Below are 27,775 nucleotides of genomic sequence, written 5' to 3'. Positions count from 1 at the left end.
ACAGAAAAATATGCAAATACATAATAATAGTGGGAAAATTTAACACACTTCTCTTAGAAGCTAACATATTAAGCAAATGAAAGTCAGAAATGATATCATTGATTTGATCAACAGAATTGACCAACGGATCTAATAGATATTTATGAAACAGCATACTCAACAGTAGCAGAATACACATTATTTTGAAGCATACCTGGAACATTTACAAGAATTTAACACCTGCTGTGCCATAAAAGAAATCTCAGCAAATTTCAAAGGATTAATATCAAACAGATGACATGAACTAAATAACAAAAGAGAGGAGGGCCCTGAACCAAGATGGTGGAGTAGAAGGACGAGCTCTGGATCCCTCCTGTGAGAACACCAGGATCACAACTAGCTGCTGGACAATCATCAACAAGATGACACTGGAACTCACCAAAAAATATACCCCACGTCCAAAGACAAAGGAGAAGCCACAGTGAGATGGTAGGAGAGGGGCAATAACAGCAAAATCAAATCCCATAAATGCTGCGTGGGTGACTCACAGACTGGAGAACACTTATACCACAGAAGTCCACCCACTGCAGTGAAGGTTCTGAGCCCCATGTCAGGCTTCCCAATCTGGGGGTCCGGCAAAAGGAGGAGGAATTCCTAGAGAATCAGACTTTGAAGGCTAGTGGGATTTGATTGCAGGACTTCGACAGGACTGGGGGAAACAGAGACTCCACTCTTGGAGTCCACACACAAAGTAGTGTGCACATCGGGACCCAGAGGAAGGAGCAGTGACCCCAGGGGAGACTGAACCAGACCTACCTGCTAGTGTTGGAGGGTCTCCTGCAGAGGCGGGTGGTGGCTGTGGCTCACCGTGGGGACAAGGATACTGGCAGCAGAAGTTCTGGGAAGTACTCCTTGGCGTGAGCCCTCCCAGAGCCCGCCATTAGCCCCACCAAAGAGCCCGGGTAGGCTCCAGGGTTGGGTTGCCTCAGGGCAAACAACCAACAGGGAGGGAACCCAGCCCCACCCATCAGCAGTCAAGCAGATTAAAGTTTTACTGAGCTCTGCCCACCAGAGCAACAGTCAGCTCTACCCACCATCAGTCCCTCCCATCAGGAAACTTGCACAAGCCTCTTAGTTACCCTCATCCACCAGAGCGCAGACAGAAGCAGCAAGAAGAACTACAATCCTGCAGCCTGTGGAACAAAACCCACATTCACAGAAAAATGGACAAGATGAAAAGGCAGAGGGCTATGTTCCAGATGAAGGAACAAGATAAAACCCCAGAAAAACAACTAAATGAAGTGGAGATAGGCAACCTTCCAGAAAAAGAACTCAGAATAATGATAGTGAAGATGTCCAGGACCTTGGAAAAAGAATGGAGGCAAAGATCAAGAAGATGCCAGAAATGTTTAACAAAGATCTAGAAGAATTAAAGAACAAACAAACAGGGCTTCCTTGGTGACGCAGTGGTTGAGAGTCCGCCTGCCGATGCAGGGGACACGGGTTTGTGCCCCGGTCCGGGAGGATCCCACATGCCGCGGAGTGGCTGGGCCCGTGAGCTATGGCCCCTGAGCCTGCGCGTCTGGAGCCTGTGCTCTGCAATGGGAGAGGCCACAACACTGAGAGGCCCACATACCGGAAAAAAAAAAAAAAGAACAAACAAACAGAGATGCACAATACAATAACTGAAATGAAAACTACACTAGAAGGAATCAAAAGCAGAATAACTGAGGCAGAAGAACGGATAAGTGACCTGGAAGACAGAATGGTGGAATTCACTGCTGTGGAACAGAATAAAGAAAAAAGAATGAAAAGAAATGAAGACAGCCTAAGTGACCTCTGGGACAACATTAAACGCAATAATATTCCCATTATAGGGGTCCCAGAAGGAGAAGAGAGAGAGAAAGGACCTGAGAAAATATTTGAAGAGATTATAGTCGAAAGCTTCCCTAACGTTGGAAAGGAAACAGCCACCCAAGTGCAGGAAGCACAGCGAGTCCCATACAGGATAAACCCAAGGAGAAACATGCCAAGACACATAGAAATCAAACTGGCAAAAAATAAAGACAAAGAAAAATTCTTGAAAGCAGCAAGGGAAAAACAACAAATAACATACAAGGGAACTCCCAGAAGGTTAACAGCTGATTTCTCAGCAGAAACTCTACAAGCCAGAAGGGAGTGGCATGATATACTTCAAGTGATGAAAGGGAAGAACCTACAACCAAGATTACTCTACCCGGCAAGGATTTCATTCAGATTAGATGGAGAAATCAAAAGCTTTACAGACAAGCAAAAGCTAAGAGAATTCAGCACCACCAAACCAGCTCTACAACAAATGTTAAAGGAAGTTCTCTAAGTGGGAAATACAAGAGAAGAAAAGGACCTACAAAAAACAAACCCAAAACAATTAAGAAAATGGTCATAGGAACATACATATCGATAATTACCTTAAATGTGAATGGATTAAAAGCTCCAACCAAAAGACACAGGCTTGCTGAATGGATACAAAAACAAGACCCATCTATATGCTGTCTACAAGAGACCCACTTCAGACCTAGGGACACATACAGGGAGGATGAGGGGATAGAAAATGATATTCCATGAAAATGGAAATCAAAAGAAAGCTAAAGTAGCAATACTCATATCAGAAAAAATGGACTTTAAAATAAAGAATGTTACAAGAGACAAGGAAGGACACTACATAATGATCCAGGGATCAATCCAAGAAGAAGATATAACAATTATAAGTATATATGCACCCAACATAGGAGCACCTCAATGCATAAGGCAACTGTTAACAGCTATAAAAGAGGAAATCGACAGTAACACAGTAATAGTGGGGGACTTTAACACCTCACTTACACCAGTGGACAGATCATCCAAACAGAAAATTAATAAGGAAACACAAGCTTTAAATGACACAATAGACCAGGTAGATTGAATTGATATTTATAGGACATTCCATCCAAAACCAGCAGATTACACATTCTTCTCAAGTGTGCACGGAACATTCTGCAGGATAGTTCACATCTTGGGTCACAAATCAAGCCTCAGTAAATTTAAGAAAACTGAAATCATATCAAGCATCTTTTCTGACCACAACACCATGAGATTAGAAATGAATTACAGAGAAAAAACTGTAAAAAACACAAACACATGGAGGCTAAACAATACATTACTAAATAACCAAGAGATCACTGAAGGAACCAAAGAGGAAATCAAAAAATACCTAGAGACAAATGACAATGAAAACACGACTATCCAAAACCTATGGGATGCAGCAAAAGCCGTTCTAAGAGGGAAGTTTATAGCTATACAAGCCCACCTCAATAAACAAGAAAATTCTCAAATAAACAATCTAACCTTACACCTAAAGGAACCAGAGAAAGAAGAACAAACAAAACTGAAAGTTAGCAGAAGGAAAGAAATCATAAAGATGAGAGCAGAAATAAATGAAATAGAAACGAAGAAAACAATAGCAAAGATCAATAAAACTAAAAGCTGGCTCTTTGAGAAGATAAACAAAATTGATAAACCATTAGCCAGACTCATCAAGAAGAAAAGGGAAAGGACTCAAATCAATAAAATTAAAAATGAAAAAGAAGTTACAACAGACACCACAGAAATACAAAGCATCCTAAGAGACTACAAGTAACTCTATGCCAATAAAATGGACAACCTGGAAGAAATGGACAAATTCTTAGAAATGCACAACCTGCCAAGACTGAACCAGGAAGAAATAGAAAATATGAACAGACCAATCAGAAGGAATGAAATTGAAACTGTGATTAAAAATTTTCCAACAAACAGAAGTCCAAGAACAGATGGCTTCACAGGGGAATTCTATAAAACATTTAGAGAAGAGCTAACACCCATCCTTCTCAAACTCTTCCAAAAAATTGTGGAGGAAGGAACACTCCCAAACTCATTCTACGAGGCCACCATCACCCTGATACCAAAACCAGACAAAGATACTAAAAAAAAAAAAAAAAAAGACAGACCAATATTACTGATGAATATAGACGCAAAAATCCTCAACAAAATACTAGCAAACAGAATCCAACAACACGTTAAAAGGATCATACACCATGATCAAGTGGGATTTATCCCAGGGATAAAAGGATTCTTCAATATACACAAACCAATCAATGTGATGCACCATATTAACAAACTGAAGAAAAAAAACCATAGATGCAGAAAAAGCTTTTGACAAAATTCAACACCCATTTATGATAAAAACTCTCCAGAAAGCGGGCATAGAGGGAACCTACCTCAACATAATAAAGGCCATATACGACAAACCCACAGCAAACATTCTCAATGGTGAAAAACTGAAAGCATTTCCACTAAGATCAGGAACAAGACAAGGATGTCCACTCTCACCACCAGTATTCAACATAGTTTTGGAAGTCCTAGCCATGGCAAACAGAGAAGAAAAAGAAATAAAAGGAATACAAATTGGAAAAGAACAAGTAAAACTGTCACTGTTTGTAGACGACATGATACTTTACATAGAGAATCCTAAAGATGCCACCAGAAAACGACTAGAGCTAATCAATGAATTTGGTAAAGTTGCAGGATACAAAATGAATGCACAGAAATCTCCTGCATTCCTATACACTAATGATGAAAAATCTGAAACAGAAATTAAGGAAACACTCCCATTTACCACTGCAACAAAAAGAATTAAATATCTAGGAATAAACCTACTTAGGGAGACTAAAGACCAGTATGCAGAAAATTATAAGACACTGATGAAAGAAATTAAAGATGACACCAACAGATGGAGAGATATACCATGTTCCTGGATTGGAAGAATCAATATTTTCAAAATGACTATACTACTCAAAGCAATCTACACATTCAATGCAATCCTTATCAAATTACCAATGGCAGTTTTTACGGAACTAGAACAAAAAATCTTAAAATTTGTATGGAGACACAAAAGACCCTGAATAGCCAAAGCAGTCTTCAGGGAAAAAAACGAGCTGGAGGAATCAGACTCCCTGACTTCAGACTATACTACAAAGCTACAGTAATCAAGACAATATGGTCCTGGCAGAAAAACAGAAGCACAGATCAACGGAACAAGATAGAAAGCCCAGAGATAAACCCACGCATCTATGGTCAACTAATCTATGACAAAGGAGGCAAGGATAGACAATGGAGAAAAGACAGTCTCTTCAATAAGTGGTGCTGGGAAAACTGGACAGCTACACGTAAAAGAATGAAATTAGAACACACCCTAACACCACACACAAAAATAAACTGAAAATGGATTCGAGACCTAAATGTAAGACCAGACACTATAAAACTCTTAGAGGAAAGCATAGGAAGAACACTGTTTGATATAAATCACAGCAAGGTCTTTTTTGATCCACCTCCTAGAGTAATGGAAATAAAAACAAAAATAAACAAATGGGACCTAATGAAACTTCAAAGCTTTTGAACAGCAAAGGAAACCATAAACAAGACGAAAAGACAACCCTCAGAATGGGAGAAAATATTTGCAAAGGAATCAATGGACAAAGGATTAATCTCCAAAATATATAAACAGCTCATGTAGCTCAATATCAAAAGAAAAACGAACCCAGTCCAAAAATGGGCAGAAGACCTAAATAGACATTTCTCCAAAGAAGACATACAGATGGCCAAGAAGCACATGAAGAGCTGCTCAACATCACTAATTATTAGAGAAATGCAAATCAAAACTACAATGAGGTATCACCTCACACCAGTTAGAATGGGCATCACCGGAAAATCTACAAACAACAAATGCTGGAGAGGGTGTGGAGAAAAGGGAACCCTCTTACACTGCTGGTGAGAATGTAAATTGATACAGCCATTATGGACAACAGTATGGAGGTTCCTTAAAAAACTAAAAATAGAATTACCATATGATCCAGCAATCCCACTACTGGGCATATACCCAGAGAAAACCATAATTCAGAAAGACACATGCACCTCAATGTTCACTGCAGCACTATTTACAATAGCCCGGTCATGGAAGCAACCTAAATGCCCATCGACAGATGAATGGATAAAGAAGATGTAGTACATATATACAATGGAATATTACTCAGCCATAAAAAGGAACGAAATTGGGTCATTTGTTGAGATGTGGATGGATCTAGAGACTGTCATACAGAGTGAAGTCAGTCAGAAAGAGAAAAACAAATATCGTTTATTGATGCATATATGTGGAACCTAGATAAATGGTACAGATGAACTGGTTTGCAGGGCAGGAATTGAGACACAGATGTACAGAACAAACGTATGGACACCAAGAGGGGAAAGCCGCAGGGGGGTGGTGGTGGTGGTGTGATGAATTGGGCGATTGGGATTGACATGTATACACTGATGTGTATAAAACTGATGACTAATAAGAACCTGCTGTATAAAAAAATAAATAAAATAAAATTTAAAAATTAAGAAAAGGGCTTCCCTGGTGGCACAGTGGTTGAGAGTCCGCCTGCCAACGCAGGGGACTGCGTTCGTGCCCCGGTCCGGGAAGATCCCACATGCCGCGGAGCAGCCGGGCCCCTTTGCCATGGCCGCTGAGCCTGCGAGTCTGGAAGTTCTTCCTCCACATTAAGCTACCCGCTTCTTCTTGCCAGGCTGCCTTGACTTATAATGCACCCTTTCCTTCCCCTTCCTTAAACAAATCCGCTCTCCCCTCAGGTCTCAGATTAGATTTTATTTCCTCAAGTTTTTCTTAAAAAAACTGTTTAAAAAGCATGAGGCAGGGCTTCCCTGGTGGCGCAGTGGTTGAGAGTCCGCCTGCCGATGCAGGGGACACGGGTTCGTGCCCCGGTTCAGGAGGATCCCACATGCCGCGGAGCGGCTGGGCCCGTGAGCCATGGCCGCTGAGCCTGCGCATCCGGAGCCTGTGCTCCGCAACGGGAGAGACCACAACAGTGAGAGGCGCGTACCGCAAAAAAAAAAAAAATTAAAAAATTAAAAATTAAGAAAAAAAATATACAGATGACACTGTATGGCCAAAATTCAATTAAGTTGGTAATCAATAATGAAAAGTTGACTAGATTAAAACCCTTATATAAATGAAAATTAAGAAATATGCTTCTAAGTAACTCACAGTTCAAAGAAGTTTTCATTATGAAAATTAGAAAATATTAAAATGGAATGATAAGCACTACATATCAAAAAGTGTGGAATTTGGTCAAAGTGCAATGTAGAAGGACATTTATAGCCCAAATACTTATAACAGAGAAAGAAAGAATTATGGAAAATTAATGAGTTAAGCTTATATAACCAAAACTAAGGAAATGAATAGAAAAAGTAAACTAAAAGAAAGTAGAGGAAAGAAAATAAAGAGCAGAAATTAATGAAATAAAAAAACAAATAATAGGAAGATCAAGAAAATAAAATTCAAAAGACCAATGAAACTGACAAATTACCGGTAAACTTGATTGGGCAAATAAATCCAACCTTATGCAAATTATTTTTAAAATCAGCAACAAATGGCTAGAAAATATAATTTAATAAAAATATACCATTTACAATGGTATAAAATATGTAAGTTATAATAAAAACAATAAATGTGTATATATAAAGCACCTAAGAATAATTCTAACAATAAATATGCAAGACATTTAGAGAGAAATTATAAAACTTACTTCGTTGAAAGATATTAATGAAAATCTAAATACATGAGGAGATACCCCATGTTAGTGGCATGGAAAACTCAATATTATCAAGACATCAATTTCACCAAGTTAATCTAAATTATTAATGCAATTCCAAGCAAAACAAACAGCTCTGTGTGTGCTTGTCTTTGTGTGCATCCTTACAAAATGATTCTAAAATTTATGTGGGAGAACAAAGTTCAAGAATAATCAAGATACTCCTAGTGAAAAATAACAAGGGAGGAGAGGGGGTGTCACACCAGATGTCAATAATTAATACAAAATGACATTAAATGATACAAAAATTACTGGCACTAGGATAGACCAAATGGATCTTCTAAATTAAATCAGGAGCTTAGCAAAGGACCCACGTACATATGAAAACTTGATTTATTACAGAGCTCAATATATGACACTGAGCTAATTGTTTTTTTAAAAATCAATATAGGAAAAAAAAAAAAAAAAAAATCAATATAGGGACTTCCCTGGTGGTGCAGTGGTTAAGAATCCACCTGCCAATGCAGGGGACACGGGTTCAAGCTCTGGTCCAAGAAGATCTCACATGCCGCGGAGCAACTAAGCCCGTGCATCACAACTACTGAGCCTGTGCTCTAGAGCCCCCATGCTACAACTACTGAAGCCCGCATTTTTAGAGCCCGTGCTCTGCAGCAAGAGAAGCCACTGCACTGAGAGGCCCACGCACCGCAATGAAGAGTAGCTCCCGCTCGCCGCAACTAGAGAAAGCCTGCACGCAGCAACGAAGACCCAACACAGCCAAAAATAAACAAATAAATAACTAAATATGTATTTTTTTTTTTTGCGGTACGCAGGCCTCTCACCGCTGCGGCCTCTCCCGTTGCAGAGCACAGGCTCCGGACGCGCAGGCCCAGCGGCCACGGCTCACGGGCCCAGCCGCTCTGCGGCATGTGGGATCCTCCCAGGGGCACGAACCCATGTCCCCTGCATTGGCAGGCGGACTCTCAACCACTGCGCCACCAGGGAAGCCCAATAAATAAATATTTTGAAAAAATAAAATAAAATCAATACAAGTCACAGACCAGAAAGTGAAAGACAAAACCATGAAAGAAAAAAAAAAAGACAAAACCATGCAACTTTCTAAAAGAGAATACCTACAAGAGAATATCTTTATGAGTTTTGGTTAGGAAAGAATTTCTTAAACACTTGCAAAAAAATGCTAATTATAAAGGAAAAGACATATATTTAATTAACTGGAAAGATGAGTTTCTGATTAGTAAAAAGTAAAGAAAGTGAAAAGAGAAGTCACAAAGTGGGAGAAAGTATTTGTAAAATATGTAACTGACAAAAAATTTCTATCCAGAATGTGTAAAGAATTCCTATAAACCAATGAGAAAAGGACTAACCACATAGTAGAAAAATGAGCAAAATAATTGAACGAAACTTCACACAAGTAAACATGAATGGCCAATCAACTTATGAAAAGTGTCCAACCTCATTAGTAATTTGGAAATATATATTCAAACCACAATGAAAAAACATTCACAACTTCTTGATTGGAAAAAAAAATGTAAGTTGGATAACAGTTGTCAAGAACAGTCAATATTAGTTACTCCCATCCACCACTGTTTGGTATTATCCAGTAAAATCAAAGATGCACACACACTATGACCCAGTGTCACTCTTAGGCATATACTCTAGGGAAGCTCCTGGACCTGTGTCAACAGGACATGTGTAAGACTGTCCACAGTGACAGCTTGTAATAGCAAACAAACAAAAGGAAACAATCTGAATGTCCATCAATATAGGAGAATGAATTAGAAAACTGAAGTACAGTTATACACTGGAATAGAATAAGCAAATGAACGAATTACAGTTACATACAACATGGATGAATCTTCGAAATAAAAAAGGAAGTCACAGATGAATACATGCATAAAATTTATAAACATTCACAGCTAAACAACATACATAGGATACAAATATATAAGGTAAAATTACAAACAAAAGGGAATGATAAACTAAAAATTAAGAACAGTGGGGACTTCCCTGGCGGTCCAGTGGTTGAGACTTCGCCTTCCAATACCGGTGGGGGTGCAAGTTCGATCCCTGGTCGGGGAGCTAAATGCCTCACAGCCAAAAAACCAAAACATAAAACAGAAGCAATATTGTAACAAATTCAACAAGGACTTAAAAAATAAAAATAATAGTGGATTTACTGAGGGAAGAGTGAAGAAGATGGGAGGTAGGTATACGGACACATGAGATTTCAAAGAAAGTGACAGGTTCTTTTACTTAAATTGGTTGTTTGATCTATGGGTATTCACCGTGTTCTGTGTATATTACACCTATTTTACAATTTTTTGATATCTATTTGACATTTAATGAAAAAATTAAAAATAATATAATGGAAACTCAAGTCTAGGAGTATTGCACAGGTCTGAAGTCAGTTCCCACCCACAGGGATGGAGCCAGTGATTCCACTGAAAGACAGTAAAAGACAGGATTTCAGAGCAGGTAAGGGCACTTGCACAGGGACTTTTCAAGGGTAGGATTTGTAATAGTTGAAGAGAAGATAAGGAAAGAAATCTAGTTGGGGAATGAAGTGAGCAGAGACTTCAAGGAAGAGATCCTCCTCTTGTGTTGGGAAGTCATGAGTATGCATAGGCTACTGAAGTAACTGATGAGACAGGCAGCTTGAACCATTAGTTTAACAAACACTAGATTGCCCAGAAATTCAATTTATCTTTCACTCCATTTATAAAGAAAATGGAGTGTGCTGTGATTAAAAAAAACAAAAGTGAAATAGATTTTAGAAAATTCTGTAAGTGAAAATGAAGTTCTTTGCTATGGCTTTTTTATATCAAGATTTCCAGCCTGAGAGCCACACCTTGTTAAAATGGGAGACTGGAGGCCAAAGCTGCCTCTTCCCTCTTTCTCTCTTGCTAATGTGCCCCACCCTCTCCAGTTCCCTGCAGCTGAATGTGTTTATCAAACTTGACTGCACAGGAAAGTGCAATGAGAGTGTTCCGGGTCACAAACGGGTTACCTGCCGGCCTCAGGAAGAAAGAAGAGGAAAAAGAAAAGGCCACAGTTGCAGGGTCTGTTGCTCATACTCCCCGGCTACAATTACCTACTTCATCAGCCATGGTGACATCTGATGAATTATTAGCCTAGCCCCCATGGCTAGAAGAGCGACATCTCAGGTCAAGGTGAGTCAGGCCTGCCATCTGGTCCTGCTCAGGGCTCCTGTGCTTATGACTACCAAATGGTCCTGCTAGGAGAGTTTTCTTTGTATTTCTGCACCTCAAAGAAGAGAAGAGCACTCCCATATACCGACTCCATTATGTCCCCAAATCCAGAGCTGCCATGATACTGGGAGCCATTTGCAGAGTAGGAAAAAAAATTTTTTTTAATTAATACATTCATTTATTTTTATCTTTGACTGCATTGGGTCTTCATTGCTGCACGCGGGCTTTCTCTAGTTGTTGCGAGCAGGGGCTACTCTTCGTTGTGGTGCGTGGGCCTCTCGTCGCGGTGGCTTCTCTTGTTGCGGAGCACGGGCTCTAGGTGTGCGGGCTTCAGTAGCTGTGGCACGCGGGCTATGTAGTTGTTTGCGGGCTCTAGAGCGCAGGCTCAGTAGTTGTGGTGCACGGGCTTAGCTGCTTCCCAGCATGTGGGATCTTCCTGGACCAGGCCTTGAAGCTGTGTCCCCTGCACTGGCAGGCGGATTCTTAACCACTGCACCACCAGGGATGTCCTGGAAAAGTGATTTTTATAAACTTTGGAGGGCCTTCAAACTGAGGCATATCCTCTGGGAAGCAGATATTGTCTACCCAAACTCTAGGTAAAGAATTTGAGCCATGAAGAGGGGGTGAAGAGGCAGAAGGAGGTCAAGTAACTTGCCCCAAGCCCCAAGCAGAGATCAGGTAAGAATTCAGGGTTCTGACTTGTCCTCAAAACACACCTGCTCCCTTTTAAATAGACATTAGAGTTCTGGAGATAAACTCAGCAAGTGTAATTTGCTAGAAGAGAAACAGTTTTCTTTTAAAAGAGAAATTTCTTTAAAAGAAGAAATGGAGTAGTCTGTGCTGTGGTGGATGAAGCAACTGAAATGCTCTGTTTATTCCTACAGAGTCAGAATGGCAAAGCTGCTGGAAGTCTCCAGGGACGGAATAGGAGGAAAGTCCAGGTGATGGTGTGGTATGTATACGCAAATGGCATGAAGCGTACTGTGATATAAAATTGCCAGGGCTATGAAGCATTATATACTTCTGAGGAGGCCAGCAAATGCGAGGATTAAGGTTAACTCTGCAACAAAATATGTTCAAATCTGTTATCTATAATTCCCACAGCCAAGAGAGTTATTTTACAAATAACCATGTAGATTTTGAAGTTAGAGATAGCCCACAAAGGAGCAGTCTGTATTGGAGAAAAGGGATGAGGGGGCTCTGAAACTGTTGCAGCAGAAAAATGAAGGTATTGAAATGAAGAACTGCAGTTTCACTGTGATGGTCTTCAATAGGCAGCCAGATGAAGCACTTGCTCTTTGCAGTCAGGGTTCTTGGGTTTCAATTTCAGTTCTGCTACTTGCTAGCTGAGCAGCCTTAGGCAAATCATGTCTCAGTTTCCTCATCTCTAAAAAAGAGGTAGTAATAGGACCAATCTCCCAGAGTGTTAAAAGGATCAATTCAGTTAATATTTGTAAAATATGAAGAACATTACCTAGCATGTAATAAGTGCTTTGTAGGTATCAGTTACTGTTATAAATAAAGTTTTCAAGAAATAAAGTTTTATTTTTAAAGGGTCACCCAGTTTCTCCTTAGTTTACCTTTTATTTTTGGATTTGGTTTCCTTGTTGGCTTCATTAGCATTTATGGTTTTGAGAAAGAAAATTGCTTGGCTATGCAAAGTCTTCAGGTTCTTGATATTTTTCCCAGTATAAAGCCATGTAATAAATGGGATTATCACCTAAATAATTCTCCAGGTCCACATTCAATTAATGAATAGACATGCTGTTAGAGAATTGAAATATTATGACCAGTCAGACATCTTCAGAAGGAAAGATGTGAGTTTTATTTGCTTGGAAAAAAACCCCTTAAACCCAGCCAACTTGGTTTAATCAGCTGTCTGAAGTGTCAGAAAAGTGAGTCCTGAAGTGGCTAAGGGAAAGTGTGTCCACTGGATTACAGATCAGACAGAAACACCCCCAGCCCCTCATCTTCTTCTTTGCTCTGAGACACATGCAAAGCTCTTTATTTACTTTATACTTGAAATGTCAAAGGCGCCTGGGGGTGGGCCTCTGGACCAGGGATTGGCAGACCACACTCCTGGGCAGACATAATAAAAGTCCACCATGGGGCCGTGTGATTCACACAGTGTGTGCATGTCAGCAGCAACCGATGGGTCTTGGCAGGGAGCCTCCTTCTGGCCTGGGAACAAGTACGGACTTGTGTTTCCTCCAGTGGCAAGTGACTGTGATGGAGAACCACTCAGATATCCACACACTTTGAGGGCCCACAGGCAAAAATATCGTTCAGTGGGGCAAACATCCACACACCAAACTACTTCAACATGGTGACAACCAAGTAGAGCCTGGAGGCAAGGGGCTCTGTAGGACAAAGAGTTTACAGCAGAATTTTACTACTTCTGTAAGATGGTAAAGGAAAAAGAAGTGTCTAAAAAGGAAAGATAGCACATTTAATTTGGAGGGTATTTACCTCTTGAGGTAGGCATCCCAATGCACATGCAAACACACAGAGTCCTCAACATGGCTCATCTTAGCCAAAAAGGCTCAAGTAGAACATCAGACCTACTCTGTTCTCTCTGTACCTGCGGAGAACCCCAAGGCCCTCACTTCATCAGGCTGACTTGGAAAATGAGTACAGTTTTAGAATTTCAGGATTCTATGCTTTCTGTAAAAGTTGTGCTACTCAGTAAAATGCCGCTCAGTCACGGAGCAAATGCTCTCAGTGTGTTAAATCACCTGATTTGGGGGATAACTTGATTGTTTTGAGCCACTCCACTCACTTTCTTTGGTAGCTCCTCAAGTGGAAGAACTCTCATTTTCTCTTTTCTTTAATAAAGAGGATAGAGATCTGAGACTTGGTGTTAATTCTATTCTTTACTTTTAGCTAATGAAGGAATATTTGCCAGTACAGAATTAACAGTGATACAGAAAATTTTAAAAAAATGAGAAAATCAAAAAAGGCAAGTGAAACACACTAGCTTTCTACACCATCTATTACTGGCAAAAAAGTTTTGTTTCCTACTGTTTCCTTAATGCTTGGCTTTAATAGCTAACTTAGAGGTTTAAAATATAAAATAATACATACTGACTGTATTTGCAAACTGCTGAATGGTAGTTAAGCCTTTATTGAGTATCCATTATATACTGTACTTCAAACTTTTAAAGGTTACCAAGAAACAGAATAAACATTTCCAACCCTCAAAGACAACCTTATTGGGGAAGTAAAATGAGTATATAATTCAACTTACAAAAAATTCCAAAGCAACATTCTGACTCACAGGATGAGTTTATTTAAATTTAGACAAGTTGGAGAAGTTATTCTATACTTCCAACTATTATAGAAGAAAAGGCACTTCATATTACACCTTGACAAAAGGAAATAGAAGAACTGGATTGATAATTTTACTTTTATAACATTACAGTGACGAAGGTAGCAAGTAATATGGTGCCAATTTGAAAGTAGAGTCAGAAGTTTAGTGATCTGTCCAAGTTCAGTGGGAATTCACTGGGATTATCTGCAGGAGTTAGACACAAGCTATTAAATATCCAATCCACTGTGGTTTTACATGAGACCACTCTGTGTCCTGGCTTTTGTGGGGGAAGAAACCAATACACACACTGAAAAAAAATATGTATTATTTTGGTAGTTTGTTGATTCTGTGACAGAAATGTATAACACGGTCTGTTTAAAAAAACAGGCTTGATTCTCAAATTTTAAAGCACTGAAATAACAACTGCTATGTTTTTTCTTGGGAAAAAGTATCCTAATTTGACCTTATTCAAGCAGCAATATATTTCCAGGGGGACCAATGAAGAGGAAGGAAAGAACTGATGAGGTCTAACTGGTGACTGCATTTACAGATTAATCTTGACAGGGAACAAATAACATCTCCTCCCAGGAGGCCCCAATATAGCCAACTGAGAAGTGGGGTCATTATGAGCACAGTGGATTTTTCTGATTACAATAAACTTTTTAATTACTTTAAGTGAAACATTCTTTTCAGTGGTAGTAAACTTAAAAATTAAGCACTGTACTGTCTTTTTTTGTCATACTGGCTATGCATGCAATCCTTTCTTATTCTTTACATTGCTTTGCACAGCAATTCGTCTGCCCTGAAATCAAAATGGGAAAATGGTACACATTTATTAAAAAAGCACTCACATACCAAAACCTGCAAGAACCCACACAGGGAAAGAATGAGCTGAATTAGTGGTCAGCAGCTTAGCCCCAGAGCAGTTTCATTTTTATCCATGTTCTACAGTGGTCTTTCTCATGTAATTTCATTTGAAGATAATAAGTTTGGAGAACAGTTATCCAAACGAATCAGTGAAGGTGGGGTAGGACTAGAATAATGATTCAATTTTTATTTTTCAATTAGGTGATAAATTTTCATTCTAGGAAGATACTACAACATATCACAAAACATACCAACTACATACATCCACAATGAAAGTCATTATGAAAGAGTATTCATGAAACGATTGTGTCATGGAAGCAAAACAACTAATTTGGAACGTGAGAGCCAAGTAATCAAGTTCCTTTAAAAAGCGGGGTGGTGTGGGGAGAATGACATTTTCTGACTGATAATATTAAGTCACAATAAATAATATTAAGGAATCAGTGTTAATTTTCAAGGTGAGATAATAGTACTGTGGTTACGTTAAATAGGAGTTCATATCTTTTAAGGAAACACTCTGAAATATTTACAGATGAAATTATATGAAGTCTGAGATGTAGGGCATGGAAGCGGGGAGAAAGTGAGAATGTAAATAAGGCGAGATTGGCTATAGGTCGTTAAATGTTGAGGCTGAATCAAACTACATCAGATTTCTTATATTGCCCCCACCACTTTTGCACATATTTGAAACCTTTCATAATAAAAAATTTTAAAAGACTCTGTTTTGAGGACTGTAAGCAAAAAGGAATGGCTTTGATGAACTCTGAGAAGCAGCAAAAGACATTTCTGAAATTATTTTAATTCTGCCTAGTCCCTGCTTTCGATAGTCAACAAAATTGGGCTTTAGTTCCCTAATGTGAAGTAAGGCTCTATAAAGTGAGGCTATGGCTTCATCCAACTCTGTAATTAAGCCCAGACTGTGATGATGTACATTTGGAGTGTCTGCCTAATGAGTTACCAACAACACGTTGTGTTTTTTATCATGGCCCCATTCTACCTACACACCCATCATATAACATTTCTAGCGTACTCTGTTGCATTTTTCTGTTAGTTTGTGCTTCGAAATCACACCCGAATTTCAATATTATCTTAAGCAAAACATAAACAAAAAGTTAAATGTGGTGCAAAAATAATCATATCAAATACTTCAAAGCCATTAGCACGGGTAAATGAGTTCTGTCTATAAAAACACAAGAAGCACACCCGCTATTAACACTGTCTTGGGAAATCAGAGGCTATGACTGTGAATGAGTAGAGAGGCCATGGCTGCTTTTACCAAAACTATGTGACATGCTCCTATTTTTCTACTTTTCACAGAATTAAAAAGTTAAACAAAATGAAAATTCCAAACTATGGAAGGAAAATCTCCAACTTCATCTGTCTTTAAACATTTTTTAAATATGAAGAAGTAGTCTGATGATCTGAATGTTTAGGGTATTTGAGCTAAGTTAACTAATATTTTTAATCCATAGTTTGCTGTCACCAAAAGGCAGCGTGGAGAGGGAATTTTTCATTGGTTGAATACTTTCTATACTTTAGGTACTGTGTACCTCAGACATAATCCCTTATGATGTAGGCTTTATTATTCCCACTTTAGAGATAAGCAAGTTGAGGGTCATGGAGGTTAAGTAATTTGCCTTAAGGTCACATACTGAATAAGGGGCATATTCAAACTTTCCAGAAGATTTTGACCCCATGGGTGTTTTTAAAATCATTTGCCTTCCAGCTTACTGACATAGTCCTGAACATTTCAGAATGCAGTAATATACAGAAAGGTAGGATTAACAGAAGCCCTTCTAGGTACTCTTATTAGACTTCCAATAAAATAATTCTATAAATATATATGTGTGTATCACGTATGTATGCTTCCATTTTACTAATGAATCAATTTCTACCCAGCCGGGTCCAAAGAAAGTTAATCAAATTCCACAATTTCCTCTAAATACACTAGAGAGAGACAGCTGAAAAGTCAGAGACTAATTCAGCTGGTCACTCCTACTATTTTCACATTGGAAAGACAATTGCTTACAACTGAATTCTCTCTAAACTTCAAGCAGCAATAACTCAGGCCAGAACACGCTCTCCTGTCACACTCTATCTTCTCCAAGTTCGGGGGAGTTTTGTCTCATAAAGATAATTAAAGACATGGCAGTGCCACTTGCTAGGATTTCTCTCTTTCTCTTTTACCTCTTATAAAAGAAGAAACTTCAGTTTAAAGATTAGATTTTTTTCTCTTTCTAAAGCTGAGTATACCAACTGGCATCGGCTGTATTAAAATCAGGAAAAACCTCAATCAAAAAGCCCCTCTCAGAAGGCAGGCTTTCTTGTTAATATGCACCAACATGAAAGGCTTTCTTTTCATCCTATACAACTACAGTGTGTGTAAATTGCAGGGGGCTCATTGGCATAAATCTTGGCTGCGACCTCTGAGGTAAACTGGATTTACATTACTTTCTGACAAGAATTAAATGAAGGCCTTGTGGATATACGAACAGCCTTCTAGGCTGCAACAGATGGGCATGAATGTGCTCCCTAGGAAAACTATCAGTGACATCTGTGTCCTCCAAATTCTGGTGGTCTCAGCCAATTAACAGGGGGAAAGAAAGGGTGGGGTTGGGAGGCCACTGCACAGCCCGCAGCCAAAACTGAGGCAGAGTGTTTGTGTTTGGAGATGGGATCAGGCTGGCCCGAAGCAGCGAGGTTAGCACTTTATTGTTATCTTTCAAACGGAGAATGTGGCTTACAAGCTATTTGTATACCACAGTGAGGATAATATGATTTTTCTCATTTGACCGTAGGAGATGGCCTTCTCTTGCAGCTGATATCATATTTCAGTGCAATCTCTTTGAGATGGGTGTTTACTTTTGTCTCTTCTGAGGCAGGCTGACGGTGCTGCTGTCTGCCAGTTTATGTGGTGCGTTCAGGTGTCACAAAGCAGGTGAACTCTAAGACAAAACAGAGATCTCTCCCCAAAACCTTCCTCAAAATCTATTTCTTTCCTCCTTCAAAGCAGCTTTTACTGATTTCACAAGGAAGTCAAAATCAAGGGTTTCTGGTTAAAACAGTCAAGAGAGATTACATCACAGAACTTCAATGAAGTGATGCAGGATTCCTTGAAAAGACAGCAAAATGAACCATGAACCCTACTGTCTGAATTTATCAGATTTTGGCATGCCAATCCCCCTGTGTTTAACGTGCAGGCAGAAGGAAAACTGGATGAACATAAGCAGAGAATGAGATTCCCCATGCACTCTCTCGTCTCATTTCCCTGGATTGCATGGAGCAAACGACCAGGACTGGGGAGCTAAAGACATGGCAGGGGAGATGAGAACTAACATTTACTTGTTCAGCACCAGAAGGAATTAGGAGATGACTATTTAGATATTTTAGGCCCCGTGTCTCCCAGGCCCAAGCATTAAGAACAGAGGCTTTGGACCCAAAGTACCCAAATCTGGCTCCACCACTTCCTGGATATGACACAGTGGGCAAGTTACTGAACTTCTTCGTGCCTCACTTTCCTTATCTGTAAAATCAAGCTAATAATCGTATCTACCTCTTAATAAGGATAAAATAACCTAACACATGGAAAATGTTTCTGACATTTGAGGGCTACTTCTATCCTGACTTTATGCAGAGGAGTATTGAGGGCCCACTTTCCCCAGCCTCCGCCTTAGGCTTGGTTTAGAGGCCCAAACCTCTAAACTAATTTTTCAAAATGAAAGGCATTATGTTCTATTAGTTTTTAGAAATTCACAAAACTGATTTTCAAAAGAAACAATTTGTATTGCTTTTAGGAACTTAAGGTCATACTTCACATATTTCCTTTAATGTGTAAGATTCTGAAATTATGATTTGCTAAAATAAACTTATCAATAGCATCTGAATATCTCTAAAATATAAAATAGTCTGTCAAGAGGCTAATAAAATACTTAGACCCCCCCCAAATTTAAGGCATTTGTTTTAACCCCCTTTTCCTAGTTGTAGAAATGGAAGTGAGTAGCTTGTGCTGTTGTAAATTGAGGTTATTATATGTGACGTTTTAGAAGACAACAGTTAACTGTGATAGTTTGGATATAAACTATTTACCTCTTTGTCCATGGCATTGTTTAAAACACTAATTCCATATAGCAACTGTTTAGAACAACAACAACAACAACAAAAGGAGGGCAAAAAGGGTAAGTGGACCTTCTAAACAAGAGAGCCACTAGCTGTACATGCTCCTCTTGCTGTGTTTTTAAAGTAAATTTTCACTTATGTATTCTTAGTCTCTTATTTTCTGCTCTGTATGACTTCTAGTACTGATCCAGTTATAAAAACTGGAGCAAGGTGAGCCTCAGAAAAATGTAGGATTGCTTCTAGGGGAAGCCAAATTATTGGTCCACAAAGAAGTGCTTGCTCTTTCTCCATTACTTATTTGCTGGCTTTCAAAACTCATGGACTCAATAGTGAGGACGAAGACAACTGTGGGCACAATTTTTATATAAATTGTGAAGTTTTCAAAATCTTCATTAGGCTGTAGTGCCAAACATAATTTTCTCTTATTCTATTGGTATGATATCTTCATGTTGATCTTCAGACAGCAGAGGGGCCTTTGTCTGCATAGAGATTCAGAAGAGAATTGACACTAAACAAAAGCACCTGTTGTTTCGTTCTCGTAATGGCCTCAGAAGTGACCAGTTGGCTGCATTTTCCCCACCCTCCTCCTTGAGCTTTTCCCAACACTACCATCTCACACATCATTACTGGACGTAAAAGGAGAATAATTGAGGAGAAGATCAATAAATTTAAAAGCTCTTTAAGGAAAGACATAATGAATTTGGTACAGCACATATTTTTAGATCAAAGATGCCTTTGAAGTGACAAAACCCTAATCCATAAACTACTGAAGCACTTCCTTTCTCTCCCAAACAGCTTGTTGTCAAATAAAATGGAAGTTAATGAAATTATCTTTATCTGAAAATGGCCAAAAGAAGCCATCACCTAATGACAGCCTTGTCACAAACGACAATTGGGGAAACTGTCAGGAAGGCAAGGCCTAACAAGCAGAGGAGTGGGCTTGCTGTTTGCACTAATCTGGCCATGCAGCCCCACACACAATCCCAGCCAGCTTGCTGTGTGAAACAGCTAAGGCTTTGTCAGCGGTGGCAAGGACTGGAAAGAGTGCTCTTTCATGAATATGTATTACCATCCCTCGAAGCCTACAGAGACAAACCCTTCAAAACGGAGATATAAAACACACACACACACACACCACCGATCAACAAAAACCAAGAGAACCTAAGCTACTCGGTTGAGTGTAGGGAAATGCTAGTAACTAATGAAAGATCACGCATTGGAAATTGAGCCACAGGCACCCGGTTCCATGTGTTTGCAGGATCTTTATTTCCCAGCAATTGAGATGAAATCTTTAGGGGGCTTTTCAATCTTTGGGAACCACGTCTATAGATTCCAAGAGGCTACACAGAGTTACATGGTTTGCAAAGCATACACCTTATAATGAATTCACCTTCCCAATGCCAGATATGGTCTGAAATTCTAAATATGTGAAAATAATTTTCATATTAACTAAGTATACGTGCAGTTTTAAGAAACCGATCAAATCTCACATTGGCTTCCTATGAAAGTAGTAAAAACACTATATGGAAAACTATGAAAAAGATGCATTTGTCCAATATTGAGCAGAAAGACATTGTACAGGCAAAAAGTAAAAACTACAAGCAAGAAATTTTAAGGTGAAATGGGGAAAAGACCCACTCTGCAAGCCCTCTGTAATCCTAAAATAGTGTTTAAAAAAGTGTTAAAATATTTTTTAAAATTCATATTATATGTATATCCTTTTCTACAAAGATGAATTATTTCACGTTCATCTCTGGACACAGATCTAGTAGGATGTTTTTGAATGACTGAACTTTGGTTTTTCTACTGACATGGCAACTTAATTTAGTTCAAATATGAGTATATATTTAAATTCACTTTTCATAGCAGCAGATGCATAGGCAGAAGAGTAAAAGGTTGTTTCTCTTTTAGTTTTTCTTCTGATATGATAAAGTTTGGTTTCCCACTGTGCAAGAGACAAAGCTCAGTTTTGAGGGTTTTCGATATTATGCCATGTTTGCCATAGATATTTACATTTCATTAGCATATTCTACTCTACGTGAAATCCAGCATTGAATGCTCCCAGCACACTAAAGCTAATCCTCTTTAAAGAGCTACAGGCTATATTACATGTAGCCACAGCAGCAGCCGTGCCATCGTTGCATCACTTTGAAGACGATGAACAGAGTTCTCTTGTGCGTCCCCTGTACCCAGACTCATAAACCACTGCTTTCTGTGCTGTGAAATCCTTCTGTTTTCATCAAGGAGAATTATGAGAAGGCCGAAATCCACGTTACCACTCTGAAAGCTGGATTGTACTTGAAGAGGAGATGTTATGCTGATTTCACTTTTTCCTAAGTGTCTATCCACAATGTTTTCAACTAAGATTAAAATGAACTATATCCAAGTATTTTGGGTCCTTTGATTAGCATCAAGTGCTAACTACATCTTTCATCTAGGGAATCTGATCGTGGATAATCAGAGGAAAGAGACTCAGTGATGTCACAGGTCTTCTTTTCTTTACCCTATTTTTATAGGATAACATTAAACATTTAGATGAAGTAATTTGTAGTAGCTCACTTCTCCGCAGACAAAGATGACTTAGCTAGCATTATCTATGCAGCAGACAGATAATCCAGTATCCAATTTCAACAAAATATAACAAACTAAAAGTTGTACAACATTGCAGAAAATGTAATTTTTTAGTTAAAAACTAAAGTGAGTACATCCTTCTACTGATGATATTCCCTTACTAATGCTTAGATTGTACTATAAATAAAATTGATCTTGTTTTTCTTATTTGATTATAATTAAATTGTAAAAAATGGTTTATAAATTGTAATTTTGAAAATAATTATTTGGTAAAAATTGCTATTGAAGATGTCCATTATACTGCTTAATGTTATTTTACTTAAAGTGCCACATGGTAAATTCTCCTATGATTAAAACAGGAGACACTTTGATTTTCATACCAAATGGAAATATTTCTTTTTATTAGACTATGTCCCTTTTTGCCTTTACTCCCAGGAAACTCAGATTTTGTGATCAGTTCCATGCTGTCCTTCACTTAGATAATCTTGTACAAACCATCTAACCCAGACCCTTTGTTACTTGGTCCACATTCTTTACCATTGGCTTAGTAGTTCTAGACATATGAATGTGTCTCTTTATAGGTAATTTCAAATATTTTTGAACGTGTGTGCAAGTTAAAATACAATTCACAACAGTGTTCCTTATTTCATTTCGCCATTTTCTTCACAAGCATGTGCCAGAAAGTCTTTTTGGAACAATGGAAAGAACTCAGCGCTTGGAGTAAAATAGGCCTGGATTTGCCGTACACCTACTAAGTGGCAGGAATTATTTGCCTGCTCTTCTGAGGTGACTGAGCCGTGAGGCAGGCAACCAATTATTTCCGTTGCTGTAGGCAACTTTGGCACTTCCAGACACCAAAGAAAACTTTGCTGTACGTTTTCTTGCTGTACCCCTTGCTTTAATCCTGGCAATACCTAAATTCAGACTAAAGCCTCATTTATAATTAGTATAATTCTCTGCTTATTCTTATAGTCCAGTAATTTCCAAGGTAAAACATACTCTGAAAGATTTTATTACAGTCATCCAGACATTAGCAAATACCTTTCCTAGGTGGCGTGCCTCCTTCTGTGTCTGTACCACTTTAAAGCTGCTAAGGCACCTCTTTCTGGGTGATTTTCCTATTCTCTCTTACATTTCTTCCTGAGTGTCTGTTTAGCGTCACTTTTCCCCCACACTTCTAATTTTTTTTTTTTTTGCGGTACGCAGGCCTCTCACTGCTGTGGCCTCTCCCGTTGCGGAGCACAGGCTCCGGACGCGCAGGCTCAGCGGCCATGGCTCACAGGACCATCCGCTCCGTGGCATGTGGGATCTTCCCGGACCAGGGCACGAACCCATGTCCCCTGCACCGGCAGGCGGACTCTCAACCACAGCGCCACCAGGGAAGCCCTCTAGGATAATTCTGATTTACTATCAAAACTGAAAAAAAATCTAGACTATAATTAAGACAAGTGAAAAAATTCTCTTACTTTCAAAAGAAAGGTGTCAGGTTCAGATGATATCAGAGTCAATTTCCACCAAATCTTTCAGATTTATGTGATTTCCAGGATATTTAAATTATTACAGAAGACAGGAAAGTGTAAAAGACATTTCCAGTTCATTTTATGAGGCTGACATAACACTACTATTAATATCTGACCAAGAAAATGAAAAAAAAGATAACTAAAGATAACTATAGTAGACACAGTTGTTGCCCACTCACATCTCCAAAATATAAACTGCCAAGTGTAAATTTAATAAGAGGTGAATCTGAGCCATAAGAGGAAAGAAACCTTTACTGAGGTGAACAAAAGAACAACCAACCAAATAATATTTATGGATTCAAAGCCTTCATATTTTAAAGATGTCATCCTCTCCTAAATCATCTATACTTTTAATAAACAACCCCAATGTCCATCAGCTGATGAAACGAAAGTGTAGCGTACCCATACAACAGAATATTATTCAGCAGTAAAAAGGAACTTGCTACAACATAAACGAACCTCAGAATCATGCTAAGTAAAAGAAGCCAGACACAAAAGACCACATATTTTGTGATTCCATTTATAAGAAATTTTAAGAAAAGGCAAGTCAAGAGATAAAGAAAGAGGATTAATGGAGTAGAACGAGGGCTGGGGATAGGAACAAGGATTAAATGTAAATGAGCATGAGGGAACACTGGGTGATTAAAATGTTCTAAAACTGGATTTTGGTGATATTTGCATAACTTGGTAAATTTACTAAGAAGAATTTAATTGTACTGTTAAATGAGTAACTTTTATGGTATGTAAATTATATCTCAATAAAGACGTTAAAAATTGTATTTAGCTAGTAAGTTTCATTCATTAATTTTTGGTTATCCCTATTTACAAAAGAGGCAAATGAGGCTCAAGGAAATTAAGTAACTTGCTTGCTGTTAAAGCTTTTTGTTTTACACATCAGAATTCATACCTCAAACTGTAATTTCTGTCTGCTGTCCTCCCCTGATTGAATGCTTAAAGACATCTATCTGAATCTCATTTTACCCACTCTATTAGTGAACCTACTTTCCATTATGCAGGGTACTTCCCTATCTATCCCCACTGTATGTTGGTTACGCAGATCTATATATGTGTTAAAATTATAAAACAAAGACCAAACTAAAGGTCAATTTTACTGTATGTTAAGTTAAACAATAAAATAAATAAAAATAAAGCCAATTTATTCTGGTTTCCAGAAAAAGAAAGAGAGAGCGAGAGAGGAAGAAAGGGAAAGGAAAAAAATCATGAAGCTGTAATGTCTTACCTTTTAAAACTGAGGTATCTAAATAGCAGAAAAAGAGTCTGACCAAGTTACACCTGGAGGAGTGGGCTTACACACCAAAAAAAAAATTGCATGATTTTTTTCTGACTTATATTGATATCAACAGAAACTAGGGGAATGTGTGTGAAAATAAATTCTAAAATGCTAGACTAAGGAAGGAGAAAAGAACATAGCTCCCTTGGGTCAAAATGATTAACATGGGTACATTTACCAGAGATTCTAGATTCACTGTGCTGTTTCATTAGGTGGGATTGGTTATCACAATTTGGTTAGAAAGTAGAAAATACATAAGACGCCTTGGTAAGACACACATGTAACTGAGGATAAGAGACAAATTCCACGAGAGTTCAGAGATCTATTAATTCACTGATGTTTCTGGGAGTCTAGAGATCTGGGGTACACTGAGGTATCCCCTCCAAACTAAAAGACAATTTGCTGCACCTTGTATCCAGTTCCACAAAGAAAGAGGCACACACATTTGGTGGGATTCTAGTATAAGAGAGGCAAAATAATATTACATTGGTGTTGCTCCTTCCTACTTATTGAATAAGCCATGAGGCTTCTATATTTAAGGAAGGCTCACAGCAAATGAATATTCTTCAGCCAGTTCAGTTTAAAGAAAAAGCCACTCTTGCCACTTAGCTCTTGTGACCCAGGAAATCTAATGTGTACAACATTCTGTAGCAGATCATTGAGCCCATGGAATTTCCAAATAACACAATAATAGTACAGCCCCTAGAACTGACAGCAAAGCCATACCTCTTTGACAAATAACTAATGTCCTCAAGAAACTTCTGTTTTTTTCTGTTGGGTTCTTGTAAAGACTGAATATCTGGTCATGGGAAATGAACTGATAATGATACCTGTGCTGTCTCTCCCAAATTAGATGCTGTTTGACGGACCTATTGTTAAATTTGGACGCGCAGAGCAGCTCTCCATCATCAAGATGAAATGGCACATACAAGGTCACCCTCAACCACGTTCTAGAAGCACAAGAAACTTTCATGAGCAAATGGCTCCAACTCTCGTGGCCCCTACTCTTGCTGTAATGCCACCTCTTCCTGGACCCACACATATAAGGGACTACCTTATGGACAGGGACGAGACAGTTCAAGACTGATTTACTAATGATTATGCATAATATACTGGCAATGGCCATAAATAAATTGATGCAGCGTTAGAGTTTTCCACACTGTTGGCCATGAAGGACAAGTAGGAAGATAAATCTTCACAATAAGCAGAACTTTGAGAAGTACATCTAATTGTATATTTTACCTAGAAAGAAAGATCATCATAGTGAAGATTTATACATAGAGCCTAAAGGTTTGTTTCAATGATGAGCAAGTTGGAAGGAACAAGATTGGATGACAAGGAGGTTTAGGGTAGAGGTACATGTATACACATCTCAAAATAGGTTCACGCTGTGAGAATATTGTGCCTCATGTGAATGCTCAGCAAAGGGCTCTCACTACAGAGGAGACTCAATAATCAGATGGGCAGGAAGCTCAGTACTGCAAATGTCAGTTATCCTTTCTCCCCAGAAACATGACTATTCCTCAGTAGGTTCAAAAGCAAAGTGGCCGTGGTGACAGAGATGGAGGTTATCCATGGGCTCAACCACGAGAACTTGTTACCAAGGCAGATCCAGCAACCACCTCAATTGAACGCTTAAAATGCCAGCAGCAGAAACCCATGCTGAGACCTCCATACAGCTCCAAGTGTGGGGAACAGGGTGGCGTGGCTAGCCTCCTGCTGACTGATTATACTGAACCTCTTTCACTGTGGACTTGGTAGCAATTTTTCTCACTCGAATATGTTATGCATATAGATTTTACTTCCCTGTTATGCTTCTATGAGCAAAACTTTCTGTGAACTTACTGAAAGCTTATTCAGCCCACAGTAATCCATATACTATTACTTCTGGCCAAGAGTGCTATAGGATTCCCACAGGATTCATTGGTTTTACCATAACTCAGGAGGAGCTGGCCTTGTAGAGAAGTGCAATAGTCTGTTACAAAGACTCACAGAGCCAGCTGGAGGACATCTTATGAAGTTGGGGTACTGGCATAGAGAAAATGGTGTATGCTCCAAATCAATAACCAATATATGGTGTGTTTCACCCAAGGACAGATCACATGGATCCAGGGATCATAGGGAAGAAGTGGGAGTAGAACCTCTCATACTACGCTTCCTCCCCTTACTGAGAGTGCATTAAGGAAGCTATAAATCTAGCCTCATAATAGTTGCAAAAAGGGGAGCTGTGGTCAACATTTATATTTTCTTGCTTTCATGGTAGTGTATATGTTCATACAGTAATCTATTTGTTTTTTCCCCATCTCTTTTCACCTATCATTTTACCTAGGCTGTGTCGGTGGTGATGATCTTTATAGTTTAGTCCGTGAATGATATATATGTAGCTTTCACAAAACTTATCAAATGTCCTCTTCTTTTTCTTATTTAACTGTCTACACAATAAATTCTTTCTAGAATTAAGTTCTAAGAATGAGTCTGCATTTCCAGATGAATTTACACACTTTACTGACTCATGAGAACAGTACAATCTAGCATGTTTCTCTTTTAAACTGGTTGTCTAGAAGCTCAGAGATTCCTATAAACTCCATTGTAATGATTCATTCACTTCAGGTTTCCAGACACTGCTTCCTTCCTTTCTTCTAAATGGTTTCTGATCAGTGCTTTTCACTTTAACTTTTCCTGCACTAGTTTATACCCACTTTTAACGGTGCATGTCACTTTGGCTCCTATTTATAGATAAACCCTGCCTTTAGCAAAGCAGTTCATGACTTCCCTTAGCAGCAGCTGAGCCACAGAATGACCTGTTCACTCAGCCAGGATTTGTTGGCTGCTTACCATGTGCAGGTGCAACAGGGCCACTCCTCTTCACTGCGCACGGTCCTCATATCCTCGAGCATCCCTATTATTTCATGTCAGATGCCCATTGTCAATTCCATGGGCAACACTTATGTGATGTGTGGCTCCTCTTATTTGGACTGTCTTTCAGAGTCTGTTTCTGACTGTTCCTCAGTCCCATCCTCTAGGTTCTGTCTTACACCAGTGGGTGCCTTTAGACCCAAATCCACTCTTAAATAAGATCTTATAATTTCTGAATTTTCTGATAACTTCTCTATTTACCATGGCTTAGACTAACTACAACGTTTTAGAAGCTTTTAGAAGTTACCTGAAAACCAGAATTGCCTCATCCTGAGAGCTAGGGACTTTCTTCCTTTTGAAATGAATGAAGATGCCGTGACCGTATAGTGGTT

The 27,775-nt window shown here is 38.9% G+C and overlaps 1 protein-coding gene across 15 annotated transcripts in view; it reads right to left on the bottom strand.

Annotated features, from left to right (window-relative positions):
* ALPK1 (alpha kinase 1) overlaps positions 1-27,775 on the bottom strand; it is a 144,215-nt gene that overhangs the window by 80,112 nt on the left and 36,328 nt on the right. For 3 of the 15 annotated variants that reach the window (XM_027103531.1, XM_027103537.1, XM_027103538.1), the window contains exon 3: positions 25,358-25,477. The exons of the other annotated variants lie outside the window; for them this stretch is intronic. The gene's annotated coding sequence lies outside the window, so the exon portion shown is untranslated. The remainder of the gene's footprint in view (positions 1-25,357; positions 25,478-27,775) is intronic. 15 annotated transcript variants of the gene reach the window in all.

The sequence above is a fragment of the Aethalodelphis obliquidens genome, unplaced genomic scaffold (assembly GCF_003676395.1).
Source record: "Aethalodelphis obliquidens isolate GAN/ISIS:26980383/991018 unplaced genomic scaffold, ASM367639v1 scaffold6, whole genome shotgun sequence".
NCBI lineage: Eukaryota > Metazoa > Chordata > Mammalia > Artiodactyla > Delphinidae > Aethalodelphis > Aethalodelphis obliquidens.
Note: the sequence above shows the minus strand (reverse complement) of the source record. Positions and strands in the feature narration are given on the sequence as shown.